The following is a 10523-nucleotide window of genomic DNA, read 5'->3' as shown; positions in this document are numbered from 1 at the left end:
GTGTTGGGTGTAGTGTCCTGGGGAGTAGTGTGTGTTAGGTGTAGTGTCCTGGGGGAGTAGTGTGCGTTGGGTGTAGTGTGTGTGGTAGTGTGTGTTGGGTGTAGTGTCTGGGTGTTTTGTGTGGGGGTGTGTGTAGTGTCCTGGGTGTTGTGTGGGGGGTGTAGTGTCCTGGGTGTAGTGTGCTGGGTGTAGTGTGCTGGGTGTAGTATGCTGGATGTAGTGTCCTGGGTGTAGTGTCCTGGGTGTAGTGTGCTGGGTGTAGTGTCCTGGTAGTGTGTGTGGGGTATAGTGTCCTGTGTAGTGGGTGTAGTGTGCTGGGTGTAGTGTGTGTATAGTGTGCTGGGTGTAGTGTGTGGGGGTATAGTGTCCTGGGTGTAGTGGTGTAGTGTCCTGGGTGTAGTGTGCTGGGTGTAGTGTCCTGGGTGTAGTGTGTGCTGGGTGTGCTGGGTGTAGTGTCCTGGGTGTAGTGTGTGGGGGGATCAGTGTTTGTGGGGATATTGAGTGTGTGGGTATGTATAGGGGTGTAGTGTCCTGGGTGTAGTGTGTGGGGGGATCAGTGTTTGTGGGGATATTGAGTGTGTGGGTATGTATAGGACAAGGAGAGGGGAAAGAAGGGGAAAGAAAAGGAGGCGTAGAATGTGGTGGGGAGAGGGAAGGGGAGGAGCAGGGATGTAGGAGTACAGGGAATAAAAAGGAAGAAGTAAGGGTGCGTGGGTGTGTTGAGAAGGGGAGGAAAAGGGGGCGTGGGTGAGGGTGAGGTGCACGTGAACGCAAAACATGATGATGAGGGTAGGTAGTACCAGCAAAGGGAGAAAGAGGAGGGAGGAGAGAGGAGGGTGAAAGAGGAGGGGAGGGAAGGCAGTTGTACCCTAATTTACGAGTAAATATAGAGATCATAAAGCGAGGGGGAGTGGAAATACTATCACGGAGTCAAGGAACCCTGGCGGGAGGGGGAGGGGGGGATCAGTCTGATGTGTTCGTACCCTACCCTTTGCGGACTTCCCCCTCCCCCCACAACACACACTAAAGACGCGCGGTGGTGTAGGGGCCGTCGGAGAAGGTGGTGGCGTTGATGGTCGGAGATGGGGGGGGGTAACGTAGGGTTAGGGAGAATAATTATTCTCTCTCTTGTTGCCTGGCTGCCTGGGTTCTCTCTCTTGCTGGGGGAGAGAGGGGTGCTGCTGCTGACGGGGCAGGAGGGGGGGGGGTGGAGAATCAGGTTCAGCGTGATGGATTTTTTCTTACTTGGTGGCGAATCCACGACAGGAAGGAGAGGAAATGTGAGGATTTAACCTGTTTCAAGAGTGAAAGTGTGAGGAGCGTGTGTGTGGGGAGGGAGGGGGGGGGGTTGAGGGATTCATTGCCTCATTAAAGGGTCGACTGTGTACTGCACGTGAAAGTTTTCAATCATAATGAAATAAGAGATAAAGAGGGAGGGGTGAGTCGGTGAATTGGCCAAACATCCTGTGGGGGAGGTATGAGTCCCAAGTGACGTAAGGTAGAGGAAGGTCAGAGACGGAATCCTGCAAGTGTGTCAAGGATTCTCTCGGTAGCTCAGCGATATTAGGACTTTTGAATTGTGGGTGGAGGTGGAGAAGGTAGGGAAGCGAGGGGGAGGAGCTGCCACCTCCCACTCAAGGGATCTCCCCAACACACTTTCACTCAACTTCTTGACCTTCGTCGTCTGGCCATGGGACTATCTTCTCATAGATGAACCGTTTTACTTAATAAGGTGTTTGACGATGCTCAGAGACCCTAAGGTGGAGTCCTGCACCTGCGCGTTGGCCCACTTTACAGTCTATTCCGCTTTTCTTTCTATATATCTTTTGCTGTGTTGCCGCACAGAGCCGACGTGCTGGTTTAAACACTCAAAGGAAAATATAAGAAGCTCATGTTTGCTTATATGGACTTGAAGCCCCTCCTGATGGTGCACTGATTAAACTGCAACAGCGAGTGACGGTGTTCATAGAGTGGACACCTTGTACACGTTGGTGGTCCTCATAATACCACACGCCAGGCCTGCGTGTAAGAGCCACGATACTTGGTCAAGGAGAGACGACGTTATATGTCAATGTTATCACCCGCGTGCCCCGTCCTTTTACCAAATGACGTTACTTTATCCACTTCCCGATATACCCAAGTGTAATGGGAGGATTTCAGTGGTCTGAACTGTGGTGTTAACTTCTAAAAAAAAGTAAACATTTGAGTAGTTGTGGTTACAATAGTATAATTATAAATTATTTATTGAGGGAATTTAAAAATATGAATAAGAATATTGATAATTAATAAGAGAAAATAAAACACACACTAGTTACATCACCTGAAGAAAACTATGTAGGCCGAGAGGAAGACACCTCCAGCACTCACAAGACCTGTATAGGAAGTCACTTCTCTGCCTCCTCCTTTTTCCGCCCCTTCACCCCCTTCCGACAATACCTTATTCCCATACCCCCCTTGTCCGACAATCTCCCAATGCTGTCTAGACTACCCCTCTCCCTCGTATACCCGCCCCCTCCTCTCCGTCACCCCTCCCTGATCCCATATTGCAAGAAGGAGTGAAAACATGTTATCTCCTCTCTCGGCGAGTACATTTTCCGGGCTTATTGGCTGCGTATTTCGGTAACGCAAGTGAGGAGTTCCCACCAAGGAATGTCCGCGGGTTAGATATTGTACGGGGAATTTACCGCCTGTGCGACATGCTCGGTGGGAGGTGAATATTGCCGGATTGGGTGAATGGTTGACAGCAGCTGCGGGGGCTGGAATGCGAGTTATGTGGCCGCCCTTATGTAGTGGTGTTGCTACGCTGTTCGCCCGTCCGCCGACCCACACTGTGACACCGATCACCCCCACCCACCACCACCTTCTGCTGATGAGTCTTGTTGCTCCTGAAGATGCTATTTGTTATTTTTTTACCTTTTCTGTGCTGTTTTATCGCTCACTACTGCTGCTGCTACTACTGCTTCTAACACTGTCGTGTCACCTCTCTTGCGGCAACACCAGCTTCTTCAACTCCTGCTGCTACTTCACCTACTCTTATTGTCCTTTCCTCTTCCCCCAACCCCACCTCCTGCTGGTTCCTGTCCCAGCTGTCTGGCTGTCACCACCGTCCGTCTAGCCCTATTTGCTGCTGGACGCTTCTGCCCCGTTGATTCAGAGCCTCCCTGGTGCGTCTCCCATTGTTCTTTTTTTTTCTCTGTCGAAGAGACGTTCCTCTCCGCGGGTTCTCACTCTCGCTTGTCAGAAGGCTCACACTATTTCCCTCCTGGGCCGCTCGCTGTTGCCAGGGTGAACTGGAAGGCTACATCGCCAACCTCCGCCGTGCGTCCCTTCTTCGCTGTGTTTGGGTGTGAAGAAAGGGTGGTCCTGTGTCACACCTCTTCCTCCACCGCTTCCATCCACCACCGCTTCCATCCTCCACCGCTTCCATCCACCACCTCTTCCATCCCTCTTCTTCTCCCCCCCCCTTCTACCACCACCATCACCTCCACCACTAACACCACCTTCACCACCACCATCTCCTTGTTGCTAGGGAACTACTCACGCCTGGGTTATTTTTAGCCTCTTGCCGCGTCACCGTTGCAATATTTGGGGGTCACCGTAATGATATCCTAACCCCCTCCACCCCTTCCCGCCCTACCATACCCCTCACCACCTCTCCGTACCCCCTCCCCCCTCCCCCCGTAACCCCTCCTGCACCTGTCCGACATTACTTAAGCATCATTATTATTCGCGCCTTATTGCTAAAAAGTCTTTTCTCGGCGATGGGTTTAACTTCTTCAATGTATGTGTGTGTGTGTGTGTGTGTGTGTGTGTGTGTGTGTGTGTGTGTGTGTGTGTGTGTGTGTGTGTGTGTGTGTTAAGTATGAGTGAGTTTAATGTGTGAGAGTTGAGTGTGAGAGTGTGATACTTGAGTGTATGAGTGTGAGAGAGAGAGTGAGTTGGGTGTGTGAGAAGTGACCGAATTATTTGTTGATCAGAGTACATCAAGGATGAAGGCAACATATCACCAGGCAACAACAGGATATCAGAACCAGTGCTTAGGGACGAGACGAGAGAGAGAGAGAGAGAGAGAGAGAATCCTTCACACCCTTCATATGCACACCATCACGAGGTACCATACGCATCTAAGCACGCAATCTTTACGCACCATAGTCCACCATGTACGTAAGATCTTAAGTATTATAAAAAAATTCCATATGCGCATTAGCTTTACGCATCATAAAACACCCATATTACGCATCCTATCGCATTATAATTTCCTATATACGCACCGTCAAAATTTAACGCATTACAACACTCATATGTGTACTATCACAACGCATTACTGACACCCACATACACACGAGACACATTAGTATACGCCATACATTACGCACCATTTACTACCATATATACACACACACACACCACCTTTACACACCATAAACAGTATATACGCACCATCCTCCTCAAACGTCTCACATGCTACATCTAAAACATATCCATATACTATTTACGCACATATACGCAGTTCCCTTCAAACACATTATACACGTCTATAACCAAGTCATCTACGCATAATAAACCACGCACCATATACGCAACCACTTTCACAGACCATACTCGTTCATATTCATCATATTTAAGCGTAAGCATTACCCATCATACGCGTTCATAGGCAATACACATCGTCTTTATATGCCCTATACATGACTAAAGGTTTATACGCACCTCCATCATATCATACACAATAACCACACGTCATAAACCTTAACTTCTTATATACATGAATCATACACAACCATACACTCGTAATCAATACCAGTATAACCTAAATGGCCATACACTACAATCATCATTTCCATATCAATAGTATCTCTCTCTCTCTCTCTCTCTCTCTCTCTCTCTCTCTCTCTCTCTCTCTCTCCGTATCGTCCACCAGCTCCCTCTCCTCCACTCGTTTCCTCTCAACAAACCCCACCGAATAGACAATACCCCGTCAACACCCCCCTGCCCCCACCCACCTTCTCTCCCTCTCATCTCTCCTCCTCTCTCTACCCCTGCCTCTCCTCTCTACCCTGCCTCATCTCTCCCTCCTCTACCCCTGCCTCATCTCTCCTCCTCTCTCTACCCCTGCCTCTCATCTCTCTCTCTCTCTACCCCTGCTCTCCTCTCTCTACCCCTGCCTCTCATCTCTCCCTCCTCTCTCTACCCCTGCCTCTCCTCTCTCCCTCCTCTCTCTACCCCTGCCTATCCTCTCCCCCTCCACCCCGGCTCGCCTGGAAATTATTAGGTGGTCATTTCCACACAGTCGGTCAGTGCCATCTAACGTGGTATTCAACCCCACTACTCCTCTCTTCCACCCTGACACCCTCTTGACCTCATCCTCCACCCATTACACCTCATCCTCCACCCCTTACACCTCATCTTCCACCCCTCACATCTCATCCTCCACCCCTCCCTACCCAGCTGGTGTCTGGCTACAAGTGAACACTCTTAGGAGCGCTCCTCCTTGAATGCGAATGAGATAACATTTACCCGTTAGCGCACCAGCTCGGGGCATGAGAGTGATCCAGTTTTCCCAGGACAGACAAGTTCCCACGTACCCTGCTCTCTCTCTCTCTCTCTCTCTCTCTCTCTCTCTCTCTCTCTCTCTCTCTCTCTCTCCTCCTCCTCCTTTTCGTCTGCCCTCCCCTTTCTCCTGTTCCTTTAGTCTCGCCTGTCTACGCTTATTTTCGCCCATTACAATTATGGCCACCCGGGAGTCCAGCCACCTCCAACAAGACAAAAAATAAAATAATTTTCCCCACAAACAAATTTCTGTTCTTTTGTAAGTGTACGCTGTGTCGCTGATAACAAAAAAAACTATTGTGTTATCCGTGTTGTGGAAATAGTGAGGCACGGGACACTATGGTATTCATATCTGGAAATAGAGAGTGATTGTAGCGCCGCACTGTGCTGTCCCAGGGGAGACCACCCCCAGTCCTTACCATTTCTGCGTCGGAATTTAGGGGAAACGTGCCTTTTAGACACGGCGTATTGCACATATCCCTTACCCACCTCTGCGGGTGATGATGAATACCTCGCTACCTCTTACTTTACTCAACCTGAATATTCCAGTGAGGGGCCTCTAACGTACTGTATAATGATGTGCTGTATAATGTTGTATAATGATGATGTATAACGCTGATGTATAATAATGTATGTTGATGATGTATAATAATGCATAATGATATATAATACTCATGTTGTATTATGATAATGTATAATGATCACGTATAATGCTGAAGTTGTATAATGACAAAGAATTATGTACTGTATAATGATGACGTGACACTTTCTATTCGAGTTACTGTTTATTGAAGACTAGTGAATAAATATTAGTGAGAAGACATTGTATATATTATGGAACATGTAGAGTGATTGTTTATCTATCTGTCGGTCTGTCGGTCTATTCATTCATTCATCCATTCATTCATTTATTTATCCATCCATCTATTTATCCATCCATCTATTTATCCATCCATCTACTTATCCGCCCATTTATCCATCTTCTCTATCTATCTATCTATCTCCTCATTCCCTCTACCTCCTCTCTTTCGTTCTTTCTACCAATTTTCTCTTTGCCTTCCTTTCAATCGCTACCCTCTCTTCTTTCGTCCCTTCCATCCACTTCCAAATCCGTACTGAGAAAATCCGGTTCCAAATCCGTACTTATCCATGTTTTGAGGTGTACCTTTAAACCGGAGGAGATTTATGAGTGGTCTTTAAATGCCAACAATACAGTACACTCCCTCGGCCTGTGTCCCTTATAATCAAGCGAGAGGTTTACATGGGTCTGGTTATGACTCTCGTATGACTGCTTGTCTTAATAAACAAATACAGAAAATAGTTATGACTTGATGCACCGTGAAGTACAGTCTTGGTGCACCGTGAAGAACAGTCTTGGTGCACCGTGAAGAACAGTCTTGGTGCACCGTGAAGTACAGTCTTGGTGCACCGTGAAGTACAGTCTTGGTGCACCGTGAAGCACAGTCTTGATGCACCGTGAAGAACAGTCTTGGTGCACCGTGAAGAACAGTCTTGGTGCACCGTGAAGAACAGTCTCCACCGTGAAGTCTTGGTGCACCGTGAAGCACAGTCTTGGTGCACCGTGAAGTCAGCTTGGTGCACCGTGAAGCACAGTCTTGGTGCACCGTGAAGCACATCTTGGTGCATCGTGAAGCACAGTCTTGGTGCACAGTCTTGGTGCACCGTGAAGAACAGTCTTGGTGCACCGTGAAGAACAGTCTTGGTGCACCGTGAAGTACAGTCTTGGTGCACCGTGAAGTACAGTCTTGGTGCACCGTGAAGTACAGTCTTGGTGCACCGTGAAGAACAGTCTTGGTGCACCGTGAAGTACAGTCACCAACCACGGAAGAACACACAGTAACATCTCCTACTATACTGTTCATCATTGTCACAATTATTGTTGGTAAGACTTTTGATATGTGTGTGTGTGTGCGTGTGTGTGTGTGTGTGTGAGCGTGTAACCAGCGTACCGTGTAGTGCTTGTGGTGGTGAAACATCTGTATGAATACTTTATTAATCGTAAACAAATCCGTGCTACCAACAGACGCGGATTCCTTTACACCTCTCCCCTCCCTCCCCCCTCCATCGCGTTTCCCTGTTGAACTAAATTGAACTCTGAAACGCCGTCTCCCGCTCACAAAGGGTGACCCATGCAAAAACTCCCCCAGACAGCCGGGGTCTCCACACACGGGTGCACACACACTCACCCCAGACTCTCACCTCAACTTACTTCCTCGCTTCTCTCCTTTCACCTGCTCTCTCTCTCTCTCTCTCTCTCTCTCTCTCTCTCTCTCTCCACCCCGTCTGCCAATCGCTCTACTTTTCTTACAACATCCCTTCCCTAACCCTTCCCTGTCCATTTTCTATCCACGTGTCCATACTAACTCAATCAGCCATTCTAACCACCCCACTAATACTTTCTCTCCCCCATCACCTGTAACCATGCCATTTCCTCGTTACACGTCGACAAGGACCTCTACTTCCCATCTGTCATTCAAAACCTTGATTAAACGAGCTTCGGTTCATGGGTTTCGAAGCACTTAGCCCGAGTGTCAGTTTCTGGGGTTAATGAACCTTTTTATGTGGTGTTTACAGTTATAAGCCGTAAGGTTAGTGGGTAAGTGTTTAACTACGGGTTACCAGGCCTCTAAAATATGACATTGATGATACTATTAACTAAAGATAATATACACCATAAATAACAAGGATTCGAAGCTTCAATCACCACGTTCGTTAAATTCCTACAAAATCGGTGATTCTCGGGTAGGATGTTATTTACAATCTTCACTACACACACATAATCGATCCAACCCCCCCCCCCTCCCCCGATATACACACAGTCATGGAACAAAACTCAAATCGGGTTATTGCCTTCTTTTTGCTGTTTCATATAATACGATACTTCCGGAGTCAGTATTTTCGTCAAGTTGATAAACAAAATACTGGTGGGTCTCAAATCTCTTTTAAATATTTAATGATAGTGAAATATTTAGTGATAATGAAATATTTAGCGATAGTGAAATATATAGTGGTAGTGAAATATTTAGTGATCGGTAAAGTCAGGCTCTCAATGGCGTATAACTTTTAAACACTCCCGTACTCTAGGCTGTCAGGTTGGTTCCTTGACATTTCAGGACGCACACCTCATGTTACTCACTCCCTCACTCACTTCCTCACTTCTCATAATCTGGAACATTTTATTCACCATCTCACTTACTTATTCGTTACTTATATCCTTATTTACTTTTCAATATAAAAAAAATATTAATTTTCTTTGGCTACTTTTCAGGTTAATAAGTTACATAAAATTTTTTTAAATATATTCATTTCCGTGTTATATTTATTTGTGTGTTTGATAGTAGTGACTTAAATCCCACACACACTTGATACGTACAAAAACACGCACAAAAACACACGCACAAACACATCCACACCTACCAGTCCCCTCTGCCACTGAATTAGTAAAAGCATTTGAAATAGTAAGGCGATTGGACAAACTCGGGAACAAACTCTGCAAGGAGTTCTCCCCGGAACTAGCTAAACCCCTCTGCTCCATCATCAATGCTTCCCTCAGTCAAGAAAAATGCCCAGCTGACTGGAAGACCTCATATATGTCACCAGTGCCCAAGCCACCCAGCCCACAGTTATTAAATTAACTATGACCTATTGCCATCACTCCAATACCCAGCTTAATCTGCTTAACTTTCCTGTTTGACTGGGCTTATGCTGCTATTGCAGGCGCCATAGATCCTCAGCAATTTGGGAACAATAAAACTTTCTCTACCACTCACGGTCTTGTCATCTTTCTTGACTACATATAACGCCATCTGGAAATCCGCAAAACGTCTGTGGCTGTCTCCTTCATTGACTTCAAGGTATTCGATTAGTCAACCACAATTTAATTATAAACAAAGCCATTGACCTCGGGTTTCGGAGAAGTCTTATACCATGGCTTGCAGATTTCCTTAGTGACCGACGCCAAACCGTACGCTACCGAGGAGCTGTCTCCACCTTTCAGTCACTCACCTGTGGCGTCCCCCAAGGTACCAAGATGGGACCGCTCTGCTTCCTCATTATCAATGATGCCCGAAGAGAAATTCCCGCTCGCTGATATACGTCGACGACTCCACCATTGGGATCAGTGTGATCTATCGGCTACCGACTATACCGCCCTCCAGAATATATTGAACAGTCTCCAAAATTGGTCCAACAACCATGTCACCATCAACCATAGCAAGACCATGGTTATGCATATCAACCTCTCCTCCGACCATGTCCCACTTCACTCCATCACACTGGACTCCTCCAATCTCCACAGCGTCACTATCGATAACAAACTGAATTGGAAGGCACACGTCAGCTGCAACTGTCCAATCTTTCTACTTTCGTCTTCACCTCCTCCGTCGTGTCAAGTCCCTCGGAGTTCCCGAGCCTGAGCTTCTCAGTGTTTACCGAACATTCATACTCCCTAAGCTCACCTAAGTTTCCCCTGCCCGGTCTTCCACCTTAATTCCTCACGGCGAGAACACCTAGAAAAACCGCAGAGGGCGTGCAAGATTATTATCTTCCCCTCCTACTCCACATTATCGGGAAGCCCTCAATACACGAGATCCTTCGTCAGCAAATTACTGTTCGACACTACAGCCGTGTGCAGCCCATACGACCACGTGCTGATCGCTTTAAGAACAGCCCAGTCCCAACCATTGTAAAGGTTTCAACAACTCGCAGTTAACCAGTGTGTTCACTCCCTGCAATCTTATTTTTCATTGTTGGTGTGCTGAAATTCCTTGTTAATTGACCCCTTCCCCCTTATTATATACAGTTCATTATATATTATATTTATAGCAATTACGTTACGTGTATATTATTTGCCGATCAAGTGTTCCATTCCCTGTTGACTGTATATTTTCAGTCCTTTCGCTGCCATGTTCACTCAATAAACCGTTAATTATTTTTATTATTATTATTATTAT

This window comes from Homarus americanus, unplaced genomic scaffold (assembly GCF_018991925.1).
Source record: "Homarus americanus isolate GMGI-L3 unplaced genomic scaffold, GMGI_Hamer_2.0 scaffold40157, whole genome shotgun sequence".
NCBI lineage: Eukaryota > Metazoa > Arthropoda > Malacostraca > Decapoda > Nephropidae > Homarus > Homarus americanus.
The sequence above is the reverse complement of the archived record's forward strand: the minus strand, read 5'-3'. Positions refer to the sequence as shown.